This window comes from Channa argus, chromosome 16 (assembly GCF_033026475.1).
Source record: "Channa argus isolate prfri chromosome 16, Channa argus male v1.0, whole genome shotgun sequence".
NCBI classification, from domain to species: domain Eukaryota; kingdom Metazoa; phylum Chordata; class Actinopteri; order Anabantiformes; family Channidae; genus Channa; species Channa argus.
The window spans coordinates 11,850,941-11,876,708 of record NC_090212.1 but is presented as its reverse complement, the minus strand read 5'-3'; positions in this window follow the sequence as shown (position 1 = coordinate 11,876,708).

Here is a 25,768-nt window from a genome sequence, read left to right as displayed (position 1 = left end):
GGAAGCGAACTATGGTGTGAGAAGTGTCTGCCACCATGGCGTCATTAACACCCCGTGGTGGTGGAGTAAGGGAGGGAGAGCAGACGAGGCCTCCAAGCACTAGGAGCAAAATTGCAAACCCAAGGTTCCTGATACAACCTGTTATTATTTTTGACACAAGCCATTTACAATAGCTATGAAGGTGGCAATGGAAAATGTAATATTGATTGTATGCCCTCGAGGCTTTGCTCCCCCGTCTTCTAAACGTCACACGTCTCACATATGTTTGGTGTGATGATATGTTTCTTTTTTTTGTTTGTTTGGTTGTTTGTTTGTTTTGGTTTTTTATTTCTTTGCCCCACTTCCACAAATCCTATTTTAGGGGCTTTGTTGATAGTTTATTTGATGAAGTAATTACATTGTTAGATTGAGGGGGCAAGGTGATGTTTTGGGACTCGAGGAAATAATGGAAAGCTGCATATAGCTACGGCAATGCAATATGATATCGGTCTGATGTGACAGGTGTTAATATACCCGCTGGCAATCTGTATTTCATATCTTTTTCATGAGAGTGCTTACTGAATTACTTCCAAATGATGTTTATGAAACATTAACCAACTGCTGCACCACGGGTTAGTAGCAGCTCATTCCAGCATTATTAAGAAATACTCTAACACACAGTACGACAGGGGAAACAATGTAGCTCTTCTTAAGGACAGACGTGTGATATCCTAGGACAACTCTAGCTGTGTTTGTACAGACACGTTGGCTCTTAGTTTTAAGAAAGTAGAGGAAGCTATTAAACTACTGAAACAGTGACTAACAAAACAAACTGCGGAACAACTGGAGAGATAGTTGGCCAGTACAGTTCCCAGCCTCCGTCTGCCCATGACAGAAAGCTGTCAAAACCAAAACAAACATGTTAAACAAGGCCCTCAAAGGACTGGAGACAATTATGCAAGCTTGTGTGAGGTGCAGCGGAAGTCTCAGTATCTGGGGAGATTGCAGGGGTTATCTGTCAATGTGGTAATTACACTAGAGCTTCTCTCTCTGGGAAGTGTGACAACTTTCCGCTTGTTGCTTAAATGAATGCATGACCTGCACAGTACCCCTCCATGTAGCAAACCACTGATTGCTGTGTTAAAAGCTATCTTTGTGAAAAGTGCTGTCTAAGAGCTCTTTTTCTCTGGTGGTAGGTGCTTTGAAACGCATCATTATGGACTTGCAGCTTGATTTAGATGACCCCATAAAATTTCCCTAAAAAGAAAATATAGCAGGGGCAAAACCTTTGTGTTGTCAAGTATTCTTCATGTTTGATTTTGTACTTAACTGTTTAAAATTCAGCTTTTTAAAAGCATTAATAATTCCTAGTTAAACCACTGAATTAACTATTATCCTCATTAAAATGTGGAACATGTTACAGACACACTAATCCAACTGTTGCTATTAGAACAGGCAACATTAGGTCAGTTAGCACTGCCATTATTTCTTTAGCTGATAGTGCCCATAACTCTCCCATGAACAGACCAACAAGGTTTTATGTCTGTCATCGCATTAGGTTGAGTGGAGGAAAATAACTCTTAATGACTCCGAGATTATTGGCCTTTTGTTTTTGGTTTATAGCATTGGGATTTCCCTGTATAAGCTTTCACTGTCATCCGACAATAACTGCTGCATTCTGCTGTCATCCACACAGGTATCAAAGCACAACTTTATGTAGTGACATTGTCAAGCTACGGACCTTAAAATGACTCACACCTGTACAGGATCACTGAGCAGTGGTTTCCCTGATTTATAATGCACACGGAAAGGTTACAACAGTGTGGTCCACTGACTCATCGGTCGGTAATAGCTCAGGCTTTAAATTCTAAACTCATGCCATACTCTTTGGAGCGAAGCCTTCCAACTTCCACCATACGAGGTTTTATTTGCAAATGTGCAAGAATGTCAGCATTGTTGGTAAATCCATCCAGTTTATGCGATGAAAGTACTAATAAATCCTAACTACTAAGTAGCAAATCAAGTACCACAGACGGTTACTGATATATTAGTCATTTTCCACAATATTCTTCAAAGTCAATCACAAACAACAAGAAACCAACAAGAAAACTGCACAGAAAGCCACTGACTGTTAACAACCAGTGGCTCCCAGGCATCAATCGCATCTGGTCAGCAGTGAGTCAGCAGAGACTTTCTTTGACCATTCATGCGTACGGTATATGCTGGTAAGACTACTACTCTATTAGGGGAATTTGAATTGATACTACAAAACGGATCAAGAGTAAAAATACACATTTTTATTTTTATTTTTGCCAAATACCAGTGTTACATAATTTCTAATTTGTTGAACAACATCTGTGTGAAAATTGTTCCTGTAAAATATTTTTAGATGTAATTCAGTGTATTTTCTACATTTTATAAATGATCCTGCCCAATCCTAAATCTAGCCTTTTTTTAAAAAAATAGTAGTTGGTTTCAAGCAAACCTTAACTGCCCTATAAAGCTGAGAGCATCTGACATGCTAAATTAACATTTAGTGATACTAAAATGGCATCAGTTAAAAGACACAGTGAAGTTATAACTACCACAAGATTGTAGTAATCTAACTTTAGAACTCCCCAAAATGCAGCATTTGTAACAATTAGAGAACACTGAACTAATTCTTTAGATGCTCAATAAAAGTAATTGATTATTTAATACCTCTTTAAATGACTAAAGTCACAGTCACTAAAATGAAAATGTGTGTTGGGAAACTAAGCTGATTAAATATTGGGAAAACGGTGGTCCATGTCTCTATATTATCCCTGTCCTTATCAGCATCTCCACTGTCACTGTCTCTTTCAAAGACACAGAGAATTATATTTGCACTGAAGCGTCCCATGGCGAGTGGGCCAAGGAGTTTTGATGAAAACTCGAGAAAGGATGTGAAAGAAAATAAAAATTAAAATCCGCAGCTCTATCAGCCCTCGTAAGTGGTGATCCCTCCTGAGAGAGCTTGTGGGATCACAATACTTCCCATAAAGCAGCAGGAGCTCAACCAGCCGTCTAAAAAGGACCTGCCTCTCACTCGAATGAGGGAGAACTGAGTAGTGAGGAAGGAACGAGTGGAGAGAAAAGAAAGGTTCCTCACATATACAGGTTGAATAAGGGTCTTAGTGTTAATACCTATAGAAATGGAGAAGGAGTTGTAAAGTGGGAGGTAGTATGTGATGATTGATAAAAAAAAAAGGGGGGGGGTTGGTCATTATGCGAACACCAGCCACTCATTCTCCCAATCCTGAAGGTTTAGGTCCCTGCTGTGTTTACCACTGGCCCCCTATGGATTCTCTTAAATCAGACAGGCATAAGAGGCAGGACTGTGTACTCCTACTGCCTCCCATTTACTTGAGGCTTACCCTGCTGACCTTAACTCCACATGTGTCTTAAAGGAACAAATTGTATTCCTGATTAAGTTTGTATGTGGTTATCATAAAACGTTAAAATAAAAGCATTGTTGACTAATTTGGAAAATCGAAAGCTGTTTAAATGCTTCTTTTCTCTGTGCATTGCGAGCTTTAGTAAATTGCACTACCAGAGGTGGATATTTACCAAGCCATTTCACAGTAGATTTTATAGCCCCTTTTTATTTATTTTTTTAAAAGAATGTAGTTATGGGCAAAAGGTAATTCCCTACTCATTCCCTGCAGTGAGATAAAAACATCGACTAAAAATGGATATTGCACAATGCAGCATTCTAAAACTTGCACTTACAACCAGTACTAAATGGGACAATGACTAAGCAAGTGAATCATTTCAAGATGCAAAGCCGTTACCTGGTTGAGGGGACATATGAATACGAAAGCATGGAATAAATATGTCGCTGCTTTATGAAGTGTGAAATGGACCAATGCAAAGGTTCTTCCTGTGTTGCTTTGTTTGTTGCTCATTGTGGAGGTGACTCCACATTTATGGGCATTTACACTAATCTCAACAATTTGGAATCCCAAATTTATGGGTCCGCTAGCACTTAAGTTTTTACTGGTAAAAAATATTTCAGTAGTTGGTTCATTCTGATAAATTATTTAGCTAGCTCCTTAGGGTTAAAACAAAACCAAAAGGCTATTATTCCATCCACATGATGGAATAGGATAATGATGAACACATTAGCACAGTGGCTGGGTTATTTACAGAGCTTATGGCTGCGTCCAGGGGTTGCAATTAAAATGGCTCACATGCACAATCCTTAGTCCTAATGACCTAAAAATCCCAGACACTTACCAAAAAACTGCTCATTATCTGTTTAGTTGGCTGGTTGTGTTTGTCATCAGCACAGTGACTTGCTCTGAGTAGTGCCTCCCGTAGATGAAATACGGTAAACACTAATTAACGAGATACTGAAAATGTTCTATTTTATATGCTACAATACTAATTAATGAGCACTGGAGGTTCTGCATTTATTGTTTCCCGTGCCCATCACACACCCATTCATATATGTGAGTTGTATGTTTTCTGGCTATAAGGCTAAAATGTGTTTTTACCATCAGCCTCTTTCTAAATGTTTCTCTTTACCATTTGTCCAGTTGCCATACCACATGAAGAGCTTGGTTGCCAGAGGCCGGGACCCTGTGTCCATTGATTGCTTAGGATCAAGTCACATCATGGGTGACCTTTGATCCCACAATTCACTCTGGCTCTTGGCCTTAGTATGCAGCTGTGGTGAGAGTTGGCATTCCTCTCCTGTAGGTCAGGACACCATTATCCTTCACTGTAAAGAATGCAACACCATTTGTAATCACTGAACAACTGACAATAACAATCTACATGAGAAACAAGTAACCAGTGACCTCTTCCTTTTTTTTTTTTTTTTTTTGTAAAGCTTCAGTGATCTGGAAAAATGTTATTTGCTTCATGCACCATTTAAATCACCCCTTATTAATCTTACAAGCTGCAGTATGTGTTTTATATATTAAATTATGAAACTGATAAATTGTAGCAGAACCATTTTATGTCCAACAAACAGCACCTTTATGCATGTAAATACATCATTCATGGTAAATTTACATGATAAACGATTGTCCCAGAAAGACTTACAATCTCTGCTGTTGCACTATGTAATGGGATTTTAATGGCTCTGATAGCCAAAACACATGTCCCAACTAAGCTGCTGCATGCAGGTTCAAGCTTGGTCAGTGTGAACAACACACATATGGTACCCTTCCTCCACATCATCTAAATCTTACTGGAGTTTGGCTGGAGTCCAGACTGTTTTTATCTTTGCTCCAATCTTTTCTTGCTGTACTTATGTCTTTTTTCTTTCCTTTTTTACTTCTAACTTCCTCAGTCTTTGCCTTGAGTTGGGTGCACAGAGCTCCACTGATATACGGCTCTTTTTACCAAGCTCTTATGAGTGGTGTTGAAAAGACTAGAGACATCTCTAAGCCTTTCGGGACCCCACAGCCACAAGTGTCTGCAGGGCTGTCTACATTGGAGTCTGTTTTGTTCAGGTCTGAGAAAGAGAGAGACCTCATAGTTTTCTCAAACCCTTTGAAATACTGTTTTTGGGATCGATTCACAGACCAATTCATTGAAACCCAGAGGAGGAAACTCCTGCTCATATGCTCCAGGGAAGATTGTTGTTTTTGAAGCTGGTAGTATTTGCATTTTATGCAGGCAAACTGTGAGATGTTTTGATTTGTCCTGGGCATCCATTGCTCCACAGGCTTTGAGATGGCCATGTAGGTTCACTCTGAACTCTTGCCAATTTGTCTCACAGAGGCAAAGCAGTCTTATTGTTTTCCCTCTTGTCTTCCTAACCTATCCTCCATCCAAACTGGCCCCACTAGCCCACTACCCCCTTACCCCTTATTTTCTCCCCACAACATCCTATAAACGTATTCACTTTTTGTTTCCTTCTCTACCTCACTTTCAAACTTTTTCTGTGCGCACTTCTGCCCTCTAAGTAGCTTGCACAAATTTATCATACTTGACACCAAGAAAAAAAACTTGGACCTCCTTCACTATCAATGTCTAATTCTTATTCCTGTCTTAGCAGTGCAGATGGCTGTCAGACGCTGCAATCACAAACACTGTGTTCAGCTGGGGTATGTCTTTGATCTCTTTTGACTAATAGTTATGGCTTGTTTTTGTCTGAGGGGATCTTGGCTGGCTATGTCAAACTGGGATTTCACCAGTTCTGGTGATGTGTCTTTTTTTTTTTTTTTAATGCATTGTTTTACATAGAGAATCGGGCTTAGCTGAGTGCCGAGAGAAAGAATAGTGACAAGATGCATGACCACTTTTTGTAACTTATCATTGATCAGTGTTTGAGCTGTTAATCCCTTGTGCACTTACAACTCTCTTATCTCAGTGACTGACTTGATGTATACACACACGTCTGAAAATACTTGGTTATAGTTAGGAAGTTAGGAAGTTGGTTATAGTTAGGAAGCAACAGAAACAAAGTTGATATGTAAACTCGGGAGCAATACACCAGAACAGCATTAAGGAGTATTGCTATACTTTTTTGCAAGTTGATTACACATTTTACTATCATCACTGCATTTGCACTGCAATGCTGCAGCTGTACACTACGCTGACTTCGCCGATGGCTCTTCCAAGCCATGAAAGCGAATGCACCTGTGATAAATACTACCTGCTATTATCACTCATTGAATCAATTAATTAAATCTTCCTAAAACATTTATGCCAGTCATTACTGTGCTTATCCCATAACAGGGAAATGGTTTACAGGTGCTTCCTGTGGGAAGAAGGGGGAAAAAAGGTTGACTAAAGTGGAGCACAAGGTGTTTTCTTTCAGTTTCCACACCCTCATTTTTGTCCTCCTTCTGGATTCTCCTACACCAGTTTGTCCATACTCTTTTTCCAGTATGCAAGAGGCCACACAGGGACATTCCCATGTTTCAGCAGCCAATGTGAGATGATAGTGTGGGGTGCGGTGAAAAAAATCAAATAACTCATGCTAAGTTATTTCTCCATGAAGGGAGCGGAGAGACAGCTGATGAGGACATGTTTAGACAGTTGTACTCGGGTAGGGCATTCCTCACCCTTTATAAATGCAGACACACACATATGCACCTACATTTGTGCATGTGCTATAGCCCATTTGGATAGCACCACCCATTTAAACAGATACACAGGCACAAAATGTTGGGAAAGGATTGTGACTCATCAGTTACCCCCCACAAGCATGCACACACACACACACACACACACACACACAAACACACACAAACATATAATGAGTGACATTCCATTTCCTCTGCCAACATGCCAAGTCTTTGCACACACACTCACACACACACTCATTCATACCAAAACATGTGAACTTGATTACAACGTTGTAGTTGGTTGACAAATGGCACGGTGTTCATATTTTGCCTCTGGCATAGTGGCGGTAATGATTCCATAATTGTCCTGAACGTTCAACACTCACTTCCAATCAGCAGCCAGAACAGCGCTGCAGCTGGCTACCCACGCCTCTGGACCTGCAAAGATGCACACATACAAACACACACACTCACACACTTGCAACAGTGGTTAATATGAGGCACGAGAATGCTGTTTATTTCAGGTGGTCACAGTGCTCATCTTTTGTTCAGGCATTTTCCATGTGACCCTATCTGGTATTACATATATAGAAAGGCTGCTGCGGGTGAGATGGGTCTGATATATTGATCAAGCAGCTATGTGCCATTGCAGTCATGCCTGCAATCTAAACTAGAATCTGGGAAGATAGAGATTGATGGAGTTTGCTGCCTATGTTTATGCTGGTCACTTGTCACACTTACTGTATAATCACAATAAGTGATGCTGACTATGGCAACAGATATAGACGTAGGGTTTTGAGCCTGAATAAGGAATATTTGACACTTTCAATCTCTGTTGCATGTGCTTGACATCCATAAGTCACATGTTACATGTGCAGTCTGCTCCTAGAGTATAGCAAGACCTTATCTGGGTCACAGTGTAAAGACTGGTGTAGAATCTCTCTTTCTGTTCTTATGGCTTTACACTTAGAGCAAAAAAAAAAACATTCGAATAAGCAGTCCAATTAGCTACGATCACCCATTGACTGCTGGATCAAAACATCTTGTTCACATCATAGAGCTATACTGAGTATAGTGGGGTTAGAGATTCTCTGAGTAAAAGTCATCCTTGTACCCCATGCAGACTTTAATTAATGATGAATTAAGCTTCTGGTCTCAGCTTGCTGGATCATGGTCCCTCTTGAAGGTTAGCTCTGCTCGAATACTTTAGGACTGACCTCTCTGAAAGGCTGCCAAGAATGTCAGAAATCCTAGTTGCGTGGGAGCGCCTTGCCTGGTTCTTCCTGGGGTTGGCTGGTTGCCTCCTCCGCTCTGTTTCTGCTATTAGCAGTGCCCTCTGCAGGATGCCTGGACCGCATGTGATGATGTAAGCACATTTCTCCAGTGCTCTGCAACTGCCTGTGGCTACAAAGCGATGCAGGGCAGACACTCTTTTAACTCTCTCTTTTATTCTTGACTTTTTTTCCCGCCTCTTGATAATACGAAACCACTGATTGCGTCTATATTTATAAGGTTAAGAGATAAAAAAGCCACATCAAGTGTTGTCACAGTAAAAACTGACACATTCATAAAATAATGCTCACTTATGCTGCATTACAATTTGCATAATTGCTTAGATGTCGTATGTTGTGGTAGACAAATAACATTGTCACCTTTTGAAGCTTGTGTGTCACAGGAATACAGTCAACCAGCCTGAACCTATACTATTACAGCTTTAAAAAATTGTAAGTAGGAAGCTGACTTACAGTAGTGAGCCAAAAAAACTGACAGCAAATGTCACAGTGGGATTCAATGCCTGTGAGTGAAAAAAAATATGTCAAAGACACTGAATGGAGAGTATTCCAGAGTTGTCTTCCTCTGTGTGTATGTGACAGATGATGATGAGAGCTTGCTAGCTTGTCTATCCATACTGCACTGCTTAGTAAAACTTTAAAGGTCTGCTGATTTGTTGGAGGAGATATATATATATATATATATATATATATATATATATATATATATATATATATATATATATATAAGCTGCTTATTGAGGCCTCTGGGCTCCTCTACGTTAATTAATTAATTACTTTGGTAATTGAACACGTTTGAGGCCCTATCCCCGACAGCTAGCCTTCTTTTCTGCTAACTTTTCCGAAGCTGCAGCCATATCATTACATTCCCTTTTTTATAAGCAAGTCAGAAAGTGAGAGGGAAGTGAAATTATTATTTCTAACATTCCTGGAAACGAAAATATTGACCTATGTGTGTTAACCTGAAGGCTTAATAATACTAACAATGTGACATTCTCGAGTGAAAGAACTGGAAGTTGTCATACACATTATATAGGGCTCACATGCTTTTCCAACACAGGGAATATAGGCCAGGATTAATCTGTGCTTAACCTGTTTGACTTTTACAGTCATGCTTTGTAGTTTTTCACATTGCATTGTTGTATAAATTCAAAACTATTCATTGGTGATTTTTTTTTTTTGCTGGATGTTATACATTGTTATGAAGTGGAAGGTAAGTTGTTCCAGTGGTAAATATATGTGTACTGTAGGTTTGCAACGGAGGTGATAGTTGATATGTATTCACACATTAATAGGTGATAGGATCTTGAAGTGTATAATATGTATGATCACTTTGAGTGTGAATGTGTCTCCGATATCTTTTTTCTATTAGCCCCCACTTTCTTCCTATTTATTTTTACTTTGCTCTTTTCTTCCACTCCCACTTCCATTAAATTCGTCCACCCCCATTCTCCCTTCTTCCCCACATCTTTCCAATTTATTCTGTCAGCTCTTTCTCCTTTCCCATTTCTGCCACCATTTTTCCTTCAACTCGGTTTCTCCCTCCCTCTTCCTTTATTTTCTTCCTCTGCCCCTTTGCACCCTCCCTTGGAGCAGGGAGGACTGGGTAGGGCCACGGCAGCAGCTGGAGAAGGAGCAGCTGCTCTGTGTGTGTGTGTGTGTGTGTGTGTGTGTGTGTGTGTGTGTGTGTGTGTGTGTGTGTGTGTGTGTGTGTGTGTGTGTGCGTACATGCCACGGCTTGTCCCCTCCACCAGGCTGCTTGGGCAGGGTTGGTCCCAGCAGGGTACCAACAATCCTGCTAACACCCCACTAACCAACAGGGTGCATATGTGCTGATACACACAAAGTGCAAACACACACCCATAAAATTGCCACTTAGAGACATATGAACCATATGCACAGCCATACACAACACAATTTTGAACACACACACATTCATATTCAAACACACTCCTGTTCAATAAGAAAACCAGTGAATCAGTCTGTTATGAGTCTCTGCACAATGTATGGAAATATATAATAAAAACTTTGAATTTTTTTCTAAACAATGCGGAGGGGAGAAGAATGAGGCAGGTGTTATTATATAACAAAAAAGTGTTTATAACTTTACAATCTGCACTTCTTTCACACTGTGGGCTCCAAGGTTTAGTGCCCAGGGCAATGTTAGCTAAGCTGAATGTAAGTGAGACAAACATGGAAAGAGAGCAAAGACCAAGATCGGTGCTATCATCCATTTAGTGGCTTGTGCTGGGGGAATTCTGTCCTGTCATTGGAGTCAGCCGTGCAGAAGCGGAAGCAAGCTCTTCTATTGCACCTCCTTGGCAGGTTGCATCTGTGCAGCATTAACTTACTGTCAAGTCACTTCATCTAAAATGTTTCCCCACACTCCCAATCCTTTGCTTTTAGTTTTATCCGTCGTACACTATGTGTAACAAGCATCCATCCCTTTCTCCTTCACTGCTACTTCTCTTTTCCTTGCTCTGTTTGCAACCCTTAATACCCAGTTAAAGTCTTCTTCCTCCCTTCTCTTCATGCTTCAGTGCTGATGTGGGAACGCTGGTGTAATGCCAGTGGTGTTGTGGCCTTGGCTCAGAGGTCAGTTCTTAGACCCAGAGGGGTGCTGCTCCTCTTGCCTCTGCAAACCATGGGTACTGGGCAGTGTGCTGGACTGGAAAGATGAACAGCTGAAGGGTTGGAGGCCAGTGTGGGCCAGCAGAGGCCACAGAGGTCACATCCATTGAAAACCTTGGCTCCCAGCTCAAAGGTGCACGGTGAAAGAGGATCGTGCTTGTGGAGGAGAAAAGGAGCTCTTGTTTCTCTGTGGCTCACAAAGGACACAGCCAAGCAGACTCTCCCAAACAACAACCCATCGTTCTCTCGTCATGTGATTACATTTTCAATGTTTCTATGCAAGGCAACAGGAATTATTACATTTGTGCTGCAGCATAGCGATAATATATCGTGTTTATTTTTAATAAACCAAGCTGTGTCTGTACACATCTCCGAAACCGTTGCTAGTGATATATAATACTTTACTGTGGAGTGTTCATCTTTCACATTTATGATGCTCATATAGGGGAAGAAGTCAATAACTTTCAGGGTCTAGTGCAGAGCCACTAAGCCATTCCTGGTCTTGTGGTATTGAAAAAGCAACTTTTTTTGATTAGTAAACAGTTGAGCATGCCCTTCAGGGTACTTCCCAGGACTTGAAGGAACGTAAAGGTTAATCTTCAGTTTATTGCCACCAGCAGTTAGACAGATAGTATCTTTAAAAATTCTGCAACAGGCGCTATTGATCCAGTGACGTCACAAGCCCCAGGACGTGACATCCCTTGGTTTCCACGTTGCACAAAACTACTGCATGACTCTTGTGTCATGCAATAGTTCTCTTTGTGTTTATCACTCAGCCTCATTCTACATCACAATTCGGAAATGAACTACCTTCTTTGGGTTTTGATTAGTTGTGATGTGGGTGTTTAATTTTATTCTACATTGCACCTCGCTGATGAACAATAGCAGCCAAGACAGTGATAGGAGCGATTGGACTCATCCTTTTCACATCACAATGAGCCGTCAGCCTGCGTTATCAGGCCTATTAATCCGAGTATGTATTTTATTCCAGGAACACAATAGGGTCAGCGATCAGACTGGTGAATGCTCTGCTTCTCCTCTTGCTCTCCACTCAGTGTCTTCTTTAGATGCTGGCCTCTGATGGGAAATCTATACGGTGCGAGAGGCCAATTTAGATGGCTCCAACTGTGTGGGTTTGAAGAGTGAGCACCAGGGTAAACATAGTGAGCAACGCCTCCACTCTTTAAATGATTTCAGCGTGAAGAGATGTGAGGGGATGGCATTTTTCATCAGCTATTTTCCCAAGATGTGTGTGATGTAGGAGAGAGAGGAGCTGAAAGCAGTTTCTCTCTGTTGCTACTCCTGTGTTGTTAAGCCATTCAGCAATGCAGTTGTACCTGTGTGTCTGAAACTGTCAAAACCGCCTTGTACAACCTCGTGAACTATACCCCAATCACTGCTTCTGTTGGGTTGGTCCTATGACCAAAACAGTGTTTTGTTTACTTTGTACAATTTAAAGAATGTTCCTGTTTTAGGCCTTTTTTGTCCACCCTACAACACTCTTGAGCCTGTAACTCATTCCTATTTAAGATATAGTATATCAGGCTTAGTGGGCTGCAATTAATTCACTGCCTCCAGGGCCTCTCTGGCTTTGTATGAGGGGTCAGACTGGGTCAGGCCAGATTTTTTTTCTAAGAGTAAGCAGCAATAGGTTTGTGTTGGATCAGATGAGACTGGGCTAATTCTCTCCAGCAGCTGTTCCTTTTCACTCACTGTTTACTCTTCAATGCAAAAGCTGCTGCTTTGCTCTCCCTGCCTATAAAGAAATCTCTTTACACTTCAACTGACCAAATTTAACAATCCTCTTAATTAAAAGCACAACTGATGCCTTCTTTTTTCAGGGTGTGTTGATTCATTTGGGGGCATTTGGTCTGAAGTAAGCAAGAGCTTTATAGTGGACTGTTTGAATCTAAATTGAGTTGTGTCATGTATCTTTGAGCCAGGCCACTTCTTCGGTTTCTAAGCCCCATCATTATCTTAGCTGTCCCTTGTTTCCCCTCCCCCTCACTGACAGATTTTGCTGAAGCTGAGCAGCTTCTCTGGTCATTTGGTTACTTGCTTGGTGGGTCAGCCAGTTCTCTGTGCTTTCTGTGACCACCATCTCTGCATCTGGGAGTTGTTTGCCGAATGCTGTGTCATCAGAGCTTTGCTGTCTTGCCCCGGAGCGAGCTAAGTCTAAACACTGCACTTTGTGGCTGAAAGGCCATCTGTCACTGGAAGGGAATCCGGCTTCTCCTCCGAAAAGCATAAACAGGGGCGGGCTGTTAAGCCGTGGCACAGCTCACTGTCATGGAAATGCCCCATCTGAGTAAGGTTCAGGCCCTAATCCTGCACCCTCCCATCTTTGCAGCTGCTTTTTAGGGCTACATGGCTGCCTGTGCAAACTCACTGCCTGTCAAAAGAGAGGCCTCGTGAGTAACATTCAATCAGCGATGGCTCCTTGCCTTGTTAGCTGGTGGTTTAAAGCATGTGTATGTATGCTAAGCCTGTCATTGAACATACCCTGTCCTTTCTTAATGGGTTCACCCACTGATAGATATGCAGTATATTTAAATGCATGTCCAGAAGTTTAGCAGATTACATTTCCAGACATGATCCCATTTTGGATTATTAAATGTGCAGGTGTGGACTAATTTGTGTTGAATTAACTCAGTCGAATCAAATTTATTCTTCATATTGGTGTATTTTTTCATTGTCATGTTTGGAATACTTTGACAAAAAAAGATGTTTGAGGCTGTTTTTTTCAATCCAGACAGGGTTAGAGGGTTTGAGATTAGTCACCGTCTATTCTCTCAACTCAGTCCTCCCTTTATCAAGGACAGGACAATTGTCACCTGAGCCCCAAAACAGCCACTGAAGAGCAGGAGCTGCGAGAGGGACTGAGAGCAGGAGATTCTGACATTTCATACATGATTGCAGGGATTTACGTGAGGTAATTATTGGGGCTGTGTCTGCCAACCCAGAGAAGATCAATTCTTTCAATCAATTCCACTTTTAAGAGGATAGGCCAGATTACCAGGGCTGAGTGCCGATGTGGACGAGGGGCCCATAATGCTCTTAATAGGTCACTAAAATGTGTGTTAGAACCTCTGGTTGTAGCCAATGGAGAATTCCTTTGAGAGCAGCCATTTTGCCCTCCCTTTCTCACCTCCTGTCCCTCTTCTATTTCTTGTTTATTCTGCCTCTTCTCTCCCTTAGTTCCAAAAAAGACATATGAGTCTGCACATTTACATATGCAGACTCTCTATTATTTCAAATTCTTGAGGTTAATATTAATATTAAATTACCTTTTAGGCATATTTGCAATCAATCAATAACTTACTTCAAAATTATCTTTTAGGATGGGGGAGTCAAGGCCATAAAAAAGCTTGTGGATGATATCTTGTTTCAAGTAATCCTTACTATAAGTCATTTGGTCAGTGTATTTTTTTGAATTACAGAATTACCATGAATAGTTCTCTGAGGGGGGATATCTGTTTTCTATTAGCCTGAACTGGACTGGGAGTTTAAATGTCAAAGTGCAGGGGTTACTCAGAAAAAATTAAATTCTTTTACAAAAATAAATGTCTCCTGAATATCCATCTGAGAGTGGCACAAAACTTTTTTTTTAATTACCATCATTCTTGGGAGCTTTGTGTATTGACAAGAACCGGGAGGAGTGTGTGATGAATGGAGTGGGGATTGTGCCACATCGGCCAGTTTCTGTGGTGTGGATCAGATAAGGTTGAGGAGTAGTGACAGGATGGATGGAAGAGCTAGCCTAAACCCAGCCAATGTTTATTTAGACATAGCATCAGGATGGAAAGTCAACACTGGGGAGGATAGCAAATGCACACCAGTACTAAAGAAATCTGAGACGAGATACCCAAGCTGGTATCAAGTATCCCAGGATGGGATTTCAGGCCTAAGATAAATTTGTGTCTCACCTCAATAGGAGTAAAACTGCAGAGAATTACAACTAATTACAGATCTTAGTTGAGGAGCCTGACTCTGAAAGACTTGGTAAACAGGCCCTGACCATGTTAGCCTGCCCAGTGTTTTTAGCACTAACTGCGGAGGAAGGTCACCAGGGCCCTGTCAACAATAGAAGCTATAATTCACCTCAAGTCTTGTGAGAGTAACAAAAGAAAAAAAAAACACACAGCTAAAGGGGTTGAACACAAGAGTCCATCATGATTCTGCACCAATGAACATGACTGTTCTGTGTTCTGTGGTGTATATTTATTCATATCCATAAGTGTTGTGGCCAATGACTCTGACTACATTCACAACTGTAGCTATGTGTGTTATGTATTTACATTTCCAGTGCCTTAAATATGCTTTTTTTTAATCTATTTGCTGTTAAATCCAGTGTAAGTGTCTAAACTCATTAACCAGCACTGCATTGGATGCAGAAAACAGTGAAACATAATTACATGTGGGAACTTACTTACCACCATACAATTAACTGAATCGGGATTTAGTGCCTGGCCCGAATGCTGCAGAGAGCACTTCCTTTAGCAGTGGTTAAATTTTCAGACATGTTAATCACAGATCCTGATGACTCTGCCATACATTGGGTATAGGACTTCTGTCTGGGTACTGCTCTGTGTGGCTATAAATAACTTCTGGACCTTTCTGGTCATTATTTGGAAAATAGTGATCATGCTGCTGGGTGCTGACATTGCCAAGTTGGAATCACCTTAAGGAAAGCCCCTCTCCTTTTTTCTCTCTCCACATGAAGGTACATTATTTTTGAATGTGTGGTTTTTAATGATTCATTATACATGAGCGAAGGCAGCCTGGATGCTGATGATTTTTCAGTGCATTTGATTCTTTTTTGATTCCTTTTTTTATTTTTAACTGCCACTCTACAGTCGTCAACACATACCTCTGAGACATCTGCAGAAAGGTTGGCATTAGCATCTGAAAGGGATCATGCAGACAATACTATGTATTATGTATTCACAGCATTTGTATGAAATGCAACTGCTGTCATTCTTTAAAGCCTGTAATCTACCAGCAATATTTCATGGAAGCATGGAAAATAATCTAAAGAAGACACATAGGCTACTACTACACCTACTATACCATACGCTGCTTCCATGAAAAATTCACAAAGTCCTCCAATCCCAGGAAACATCAAATACAAAGAAGTGTCAGATCTGTCAGAAATGGCTGAGCTAACTGTCTGGTGGCAAAACACACTACCAAGTGGCCTGTGTTAATGAGGAGGAGGTTGTTTTTCTTCTTACCCCAAGGCAACATAAGCCAGCGGTAAACAGAGCATTTGATCCATGAGATTTGTTGTGTAGTTGTCACTTTTTCAGCACCAGCCCCTATGTAAGTGTACATAATCCAGTAATGCTAAGACATCTCTGGTGCATGTGAAAGCAAAAAACTTAAAACGCTGTCCTTGTGGGACAAACAGTGGATATTTTTGGAGAAGTTTCAAACACTTAAAACATTTTCACCTCCCCAAATGATCAGTGAATAGATATTATACTGCTTCTCCATTAGCAAATATGAGACATATCTTTAGACACAACCTTGTCCCATAAAACATATTTTCCTAAGCAACTAAACTGCAAACCCAATTATGCCCTTGCAGGAAATGTAGTCATTGCCTGGATTATGTTCTGATACAACATGTTGTTTGAATGAATGAAACAGTGCATTTATTAATGAAAATTAAGGAGCAAAGGAGATATTTTATGATTGCCAAGTGCTTTTATTGTCAATATAACCTCATTCTGGTAATAGAAAACATAGTGTGTTGCAATTACGTTGACTATATAATGTATTTGCCTTCGCAGTTGTATAGAAAAATAAATTTTTGAAGACAGTGTTGCTAGACACAAACCTGGACAGCACAGTTTGTGAGTTATGGTGCATAAAACCATCATTCTATTAGGATGTGCTGTTTTTGGAAGGTCTAAACACTGGCACTAACTTGCTATTGGAGGCAACTCTTCATAAAGGATATGATTAATGACCTGTTTATATCTCTGGAGGGGCTCACTAGTACACTTTCCAGTTCCCACTTCGTTATGGCAAATCATATAAAACAACTGACAATAAAAAATTATTATTTTGGTCACAGCTGAACATTGTGTCTGAATGATTCAGAATTTCAAATTTGATGTTATGCAGTTTTTCACATGGGAACATGCATGCTTGAGTTTATCTGTGTGCTCTAGCTGCCAATCAACAATCCATGACACAGTAAACTTAGCTTTCAGTGGCAGTAGCAGCCATAGGCTACTACAGCTGCTGCTTTTGCTGCTGCTGCTGTTGCTTTAACCAAGACACAGCGGTGTTTGCACAGACAGAGACAGGGTGGACCAAAATGAAACACACTTACTTGCCATCTCGTTTTTAGCCTTATGCCATTCACTGACACACACACACACAGAGTTTATCTGTTGATGCAGCTGTCAGCCCTTACTTCACTTCTTTCATTGTGTTTCTCTTTCTGTGCCTTTTCAGTTTGAAGCTTTTTCTTTTTAGAAGCAATGATGGACGGTTTTGCGCCCTTCGATGTGCGTGTCACAGCTAAATGTGTGTTTGCATGGCTATTAGTGAGGCCCACTGAGAGATGACTGAGAATTCTGCAGACACTCCTGACCTCTACACAGCCAGTAACAGAGCATATTATCTCTGTGTCGCTCTCTTTCTCCCTCTTTCTCTTTTCTTTCTGTTATGTGGTTTAAATTGTTCCAAACTAACTATCATGTTATTGACAGCTTTTCATTTTGCATGCGACTTGTGTTTACACAAGACTGAAAATACCATGGACTGCATCATCAAGTCCAGCCTATAATTATAAGCTGGGTGTTGATTGTAATTAAATAAAAAGTGCAAAACCTTCTCAAGTGTGAAGCAGGCAGGGAATCGGTTTTATCGTTGATGCTTAGTGGGTGGAACATGCATGCAAAACACATGGCATGCGGGTCTAATGTCTCTTCTAGGAGCCCCTTCACCACCCTCATTATCTGAGAGCAGTTTAATGACAATGTCAATATTGATCACCATTCCGAAAAGCACTCCAGTACATGTGGTTAGTGGGCAAAGACGGGGGAGGGAATCCAATAGTTTAGTTTTTTTTACCAGCAGTGTCAGTTCTTACCTTACATCTTTTTCATTTTCTCTCCAATTGCTTTCCCCCTGTCGTGCCGTGTTCCAGTGTTGGCTTCTGTACTGACTGAGAGGATTCAGCGTGGTTGTGAATATGCTCTGTTTTGTCAGGCTAGTCCCTATCCAATCTTTAGTCAGCAGATAATTGCACAGCAGTGTGGAGTAAACATGGGTTAGAGAAGCATAGTGAGACAAGAATTCAATATATAATCTGTTAGGAGGAAAGTATCCCATATAGAAGCAAGCTAAGCTGATTACATTAACTCACATGTACTCTGTAGTAAACCAGCATTTCTCTATGAAGTCCACAAATGTGCTACTCCTTGCACCAAAGATAAAGCACCTGCATGTTGATCAACAAGTATTGATTATCTCTCTTGCTAATTGGGCCCGAGTTAATTACTAACAATTAAAATCATGAATGATACATTAGCACAGATGCAGCAAATGTTTGGGGGGGTGGGGGGAACCCAATACAAACTCAGCCACACATAGAGATTTTATTACATTTTAAGGGCCCAACATTGTTACACCGAATAGCAACAAGGCTAGCTGGCTAATTTGATTTATCTTATATTCAGCACAAACTGTTTCTGCTGATTTTAAAAGAAAGAGAGAAAAAAAGAGGGAACTTTACTTCATTCCTGGTTAAGGTTTTACCTGAAGCTCTCTGGTGCCTGGGATCTTCACCTCCAAAGCCTCATTGCTGGGCCGATAAGCTCTGCTGCCTCTCCAAACCCAGGTCGCATTCCTTTTGATCAGGCCTGAAAAGTTCAGCCGAGCATGGCTTTCACCTTTTAGCCCCTCTGTCCTTAAGCTGGTTGGTGGCTGCTTCTGCTCCTATACTGCAACAACAAGAGGAAATGAAGGAAGTTTCATTGACTGGCACCTTATCTAGTCAGGGTCAGTACAGTGATGCCTGCAAAGTAGCCCTGAACCTGAGTGAGTGTGTGTGTTTCCCTGCTCCTCCGCAGCCTCTCAGAAAATGGCCAGGATTTTGTGGTCAAACATCAAAGGCGTCAGATGAAGAATTAAGATGTTTTTCTGTCTCGCTTTTTTAAGCATGTGCTTAGAGTTGGTTATACAATTCAAATTCTTGGAGAAAGAATGCAGTAAACCATTAAAGTTTATGAACTCAAGAATCTGTGCACTGGGTGGTTTAAAATAATCTTTTTTCTGTTTAAAAGACACTTATCATTTACTGGGTGCTGTATAGGACTACTGTGTACGGGAAATGGTTTAGTATCTGAGTTTTCCAGAACAGCAACTCATGCCACTGAGACGTTTAGTCCACTTTATGTCCACATAGGATTCAGTGGCTTAAAATAAAACTTATTTCTTGCACAGCATCAGAGCAATAAAATTCAATACAGGCTGTGACAATATGAATGTCTATCCCAGAATGGCTTTTAATGTGTCTAGGTTCAAAGTGGCTGTACATGCGGGGCCCATGAATCTGCATTCCACAGCTTCTAAATGACACTGACGCTGCTTGTGAAATTGGATTCATTATTCCAGCCAATGATAGAACGATTAGCCCATGACTGATACTCGTCCCCACTCCTTTATTCCTTTTCTTTTTGATGCCCAACATTTTTCTTTGTTTCTGTGTTTTACTCCACTTCCTTAATGTGATTTTCTTCCAAAACACAAGTGATAAACGTATAGATTTTACAAAAAGCAATGTTTGCTTTTCTAAATTCCTTTTCTCAGTGGCTTTATCTGTTTTTTGTTTTGTTTTTCTCTCTGCACAGACTCAATGTTGTTCAGCAACTTTGCTAAGATGACGCTATTCCTCTCTTCACAGGGCTTTTCTTAGCTAATTAAAGATTCATGCAAAGCAAAGTGACATCTTTGACAGATCAGTTGCAGACGGGCTGAGTAATGCTGCAATGCCTTTCAAAGCTCTTGTTGTTGTGGATTTTTCTCCCCAAGGCCTTTAACGAAAAGCAGCTCTGACCCCAACAAATAAAACAGAGTTAAAGATGATTGATGTGTCTCAGAAAAAAATCCATCCCATAATTTCATAATTTTCACCTTGGAGATGCTTCTTCCTAAGACCCATATTAAAGCTTAATTCTGTCAAGGAGGAGCAGGCAGTGTTTTAAAGAGAAGAACACATGTCTGTGAGGCCTGTTCCTCCTTATCTAGCAGCTTCAGCCTCAGCCAAAGATAGATGTCTGCCATGCCAGCGTGTTTATTTTCCTTGCCGATTATCTTCGATTAAAAGCAGACCATGTTGTTTCTACTATATGTGCAATTGTGTGTGTGTGTGTGTGAAATGAGTCCTCCGATCCTCCCTGTGTGGGTGTGTGGGTGTTCGTGTGAGAGTCTCCGTTATTTCATCTCCACTAGACTGCACATGATAATTAAGCCATGGGGGGCTGGGAGAGGGACGGTGGGTTACAGCTTACAGCTTTGAGTAATTCTGTGCACCTCCCCGCCCCCCCCTCACTGTCACCACCCCCTCTGTCTCCTTACAGCCTACCTTAACCCTCCCCTCCTGCCCCACATCCCCTACACCTCAGCTTCAATCCCACCTCAGGCTGTGGGAATTTTCTTTAGTCACACTCGGCTTGCCAGGTAAACAAGCCTGAATGGGGAGACGCAAGCAGAGTCCATGGGAGCAAATAAAACAGGGAAGGATGTAAATGGATTTATCACTGAGACCCCTCACCCCCATGAAACTCTGTCAAAGCCCCCCCAAACACACACACAAACACACACGCACACACAAACACACACACACACATCCTCAGTCTGCCCTCTCTTCTCCCCAGGGAGGTGGCACTCTACTAACTCTGCAGTCTCTTTAATGAGTCAATTGTAGACCTCTGGAACTCAGGTGCTCGGAGAGTTCCAAATCAACAAAGTGGGGACTTTTTCTTTAATCATCTTTTCTATTGTCAGTAAAGGATCTCTCTCTATCACTTTCAGTCTTTTTGTCACAAAAACGGCAGCAGCAATTCTCAGCGGCAGCCGTGTCAATTCTGTCTTCAGTTCAACTTGAAATGATAAGGGTGAACTACCTGTAACCCCTTCTGCTCAAGCAGACACACATTCGCGGAGAATGTGTGTCCTCTCCTCCCTAAATTATCTGCCACTAATCCAGATCAGAAAGCTAAAAAGCAGGTCAAGCAGGAAAGCCTTACGCTGAGTAATGAGAGAGACTCATGCCTGTGCTTCTAAATGTGCGGGTCTGTGTACATGTGCAAACTCATGATGGTATGTGTATGATTGAGTTCACACACAGTGCTTGCAGAACAGAATCCTACCAAAGCCAGCCTCATTTTCAAAGGAGGCTTTCAATCTATGGGCAGGAAGGCAGTCCTAAACCAAGACCACCATAAATAGACTCCTTTGTTTTATAACAAGCCTGGCCTGCCAAAAACCACTTCAAAGATTTACGTGTGCTGTGAAGGAGAAATATGGATTCAATAGGTATAAAGTATAACGGTCAGATAGGAGTAGAAAAAAGGGAAGAGACAGAGAACCAAATTTACATGCCCTGTTGACAGCATTCAGGTGAGTGCAAAAGCAGAAAATCTATTCCAATCGATCCAGAAGAGCTAGGCTGAGGCAGAGAGATTGGGTTGTATGCCGCTACTGCTCCTCAAGGGAGCCTTGATCACGGTTATAGCCCCCTGTGTTAATTGAGGTGCTTTGACATTTCAGCATTAGCTCAGTCTCTCATCTTGGCATTCTGGCAAATCTTTTCCAGGCTCCCGAGAGCTTGTTGTTGGATGGGATGAAAGGGTGTTATGGTGCAGTTGTTAGAAAGGGGACATGGTGGATGTGCAGGCCTTGATGGTGCACTACCCTATGGGAGTGTTCCCTCCACCTGTCTCAGGCAGATCCTCCGGTGTCTATGTGTTCACACATAAACACAGATTGCCACTAAACGATTGATCTTCCAAGGCAGCATTATCCGTCCTAATCCCCAGTTGTCATTAACACCCACAGTGTCATTTGTTATGTATTGATCTATTGACCCATTGATTAAAAGGTAGGTATACAAATGATAACAAACACACTGAAAAGTAGAAGAATAAAAATCAAGGATAGTGACAAGAATTAATGAAGTCTGACTTTTCCTTTCTAAAGTTTCTTTTCTAGGTAGACAGGCATATACACTAAATGGAACTGCAATTCAAATGTTCAGGTTAGCTCCGAAAAATATTCACTGCACAAGATTTGTAGGCTCCAAAAAAATCTGCTGTCACACATTTATCTTCATCACCTGCACAATAGTAGAGGTGGGTATTAAAGTGTCTGCCAATAGTTTGAGTGATAGTGCTCTCTAACGTCCCAGCCATTCCCACTGTGCATCTCTTGTAACTCCGTGAGTCCTTTACTTTGTGGAGAGCCAGTCTTTGTTATGCTGAAGCTGCAGCAACATGCTGTTCAAGGTGACAGATGCATTAAAGCTAAGTGCAGGGAAATTTGAAAACATACACTGTTTCAGACATTGGCGGGAGCTTTGGATTTGCCAACTATGCCTGTTTCCTTTCTCTGGACAGCCCCTGACATGCAGGATGGAGAAAGGTATATTTCCCTGTCAGATGTCGAGTGGTGTGTATGTTGAACTGAATGTTAAAAGTCATATTCTACCAGATTGTTTGTTGTGACACTTATAGTTTCTATAGAAGGCCCATAATGTCTTTGACTTGATTCAAGAGAACATTACACAAAGAATATGGTTCAGAAGAAATTTGACTTGCAGTGAGAAAGTCATTGCTACAGCTCTTGTGTACACGTGGTACTCAATAAGAAAAGTTCAGCAAAGAAATTCCTTGTTCTTAAGACATAGCCAAATCATGCTTGAACCCCATATTCCTGAAAACATTTCAGGGGTTTCTCCACCAGTAATGAAGAAATGTGTTAATGTAAATTAAAAATGAAATCATTACATTGTGCTTTTTAATGGCCTTGGTGTGTTTGCTGTCTTTACAAGATTTGGGGTGGGAGGGTTGGTGTTAATTTTCTCCTGGTGCAGGCAGACAGTAGAGTTTCTTAGCTCATCGCAGAAGGCTTGGCTGTGGAAAACAACTGGACTTCTCTCAAAATAGGAGGGATGTACTTTCTGACAACTCTGTATTTCTGTTTTTTTTTTTTTCTTTCATTTGTTAGCAGACTAGCTAGCTAGTGGTGCACCGACATTTAGGAATTAATGTTTAGGACAGTTCATGCTTTCCCCATCTATGTGTTGGGATGTAGAGATGTAGCGAACAAAGCCTCAATAACATTATGGGACTGTTATAATATAATATAACATTTTCAACACTGTCCTTCTGTTAAATTCAGAGTAGGTCAGTTTTACTGGCCACCAAAAATGACCAACACATATGTATTACTTTCTGGTGACATATAGCTGCTGCACTGAAAGTAAGACCAGACTTTCACACAGAAGACAGAAGATTGAGTCCAATGTGAAACAACAGCTATTGTTGTTGTTGATGCAACCAGTGATGTGATGCTGACCATTTGTCACATGACATGAAGTTAAAGAAGAATTGATTTTTAAGGCAAACTGCGACCTTTCTACTAACTCCAACCATCTTTATATTGCTTTATATTGTGCCTAACCTTAACCACACCTAATCCTGATGTTTTTCTATCTAGCCCTAATAAGACCCCTGAGTTTACCCTGTTTAAATCCTGCGTTTGTTGATGTGTGTAGAGAAAAAAAGTGCGAAACCGGCAGTGATTTTGGACCCGTTGTAAGCAATGGTGGCTGCCATTTTCAGACAGAGTGCAATCTTGCTAGTCGTTATGTATGAGTGCACACAATCGGTGTTTTTTTTTTTTACACACTTTAAATTACCACTTCAAGCAGGTTTGAACCATCTGCTTGATCACCAAACACAGTGTTTAGCCTGCCAGGACATAAATTTATCATAGAAGTTGTCGCGTGATGGAACAGTTCACTCAAGCAACAACCCTGCAACACTAAATGACACAGAAAGTCTGGACTCAGCCAACATAGATCCTAGAAAAAAGAAAAAAGCACCATACTGTGTGATAAGACTCACCACACAGTCTCTTTGGTTGCGGCCCTTCATGGCATAGTGCTATGAGTTCTCTATTCCTATCACTCAAACACATAAAGCCATGCGAAGAGACTTGACAAATCAATAGTAAGGGAAGCAAAACAAGTTTCTGTTAGAAAACCCTGATTCTGGAGTTTGTGCAAGCTAAATGACAGACAGGCTAAAGCTGAAAGCAACACAGATGTAGAATCTGGTATTTACTTAAAAAACGTTACTTTAAAAAGTTATTTTAGACTTTAAAAATAAAAAACTTTGTGCTTTCTTTATATCATTATAAATAAAATGATAAAACAATTCAGTATCGTTTTTGATATAGGGTGTAAAGTAAATTTGTCAGTGAGGGCAGATTCTTCATGCTTGTCTGCGTGTATCCCAGAAATGTATGTCCGTGTGGCCTCTACTGACTGCACATGTGCCAGACAAGTAAACTAGACCACAGCAGTTTATTTCATTATTAAAGGAATGTAGTATTTATTTTAACATGCTTGAGACTTATCTATGTTGTTCAGCCATATGCAACAGACAAAAGGAGCCCGTCTTCTTTCTGTAGCTGTCCAGTAGAACGTAGTATAAATAACGCAAGCACATTCAAAGTTTGAAAACATGTCAGTCTGAGGTAGAGCAAATAGCATGAATTGGCCCTTAACCTATGGCTTCACGCTCTTGTTGTTCATTGATGTAGATATGTACGTAGCTGTGAAAATGGTGTTTTAATTTGTATTCTCACCTATAAATCTATCTTCGGCCAATTACTGAGGGAAATGACCTTCAATGATCACAAGCAAAATGATTTGAATCATTGAGCAAATGTTTGGGTGGTGATGCAGAGGTCTGGAAACAGTCTACGTTTATATAACGGTTTAATGTGACAGCATAGAATCCTGCACTCAGTGAAAACACAACAGTCAAGTATAGAATCAATATGGCTTTTTTGTTTGTTTGTTTTCTGTGTAATTGGTTTACTCTCATAAGAGTTCAGTATACCCTCAGCCAAAGAACTGATTTAGATCCTATTTTTCCAGGAGTGTAGTTAACTGAAGCAGAACTGCACTAAGTTTAATCAAGGCAGAGAAGTAAGCAAACACTCAACTACTGAATGTTTAAAATGCTTAAAGATCTTTGATATGTTTCTGACTGTGCTCCCTTCCCTTCATTAGTACATTTGCAGGATTTTGATTGTCTAAATTTGAAGCCCCTTTGGCCTCGTTGCTGTTCCTTGCTGCATGCCTACACTAGATGGGAGGTCAGGGTGCTGTGATGGCAGTCTCCCACCAACCTAACAGCCCCTTAGTGGGTTATTTGGTGCTCTCATTCATCACCGATGAAGTCTCAACATAAGGCCCTTTCACACTTTGCACTTGCACTGCATAGTACCATGTTGTGCCAGCGTGGATCGACTCACCTTTCCATCATGCCACAAAATCCCTGAAAGCAAGCCAGGCCTGCTCTACAGAATGTCTGAAGCTATGGGGCTTAAAAGTGATCTTAGGAGTAAGCTAGGTCAAATAATTTATGGGGTAAGAAAACAGTGAGGCTCCTAATTAAGGCTCACACAGTAGCAGTCCTGATTTACCTCTGGCTCCACACTCTTTTTCATGACTCTTCCAATTCAGAGCTCGCAAAACATATAGTAAAAGACATACTCTTCAAATCT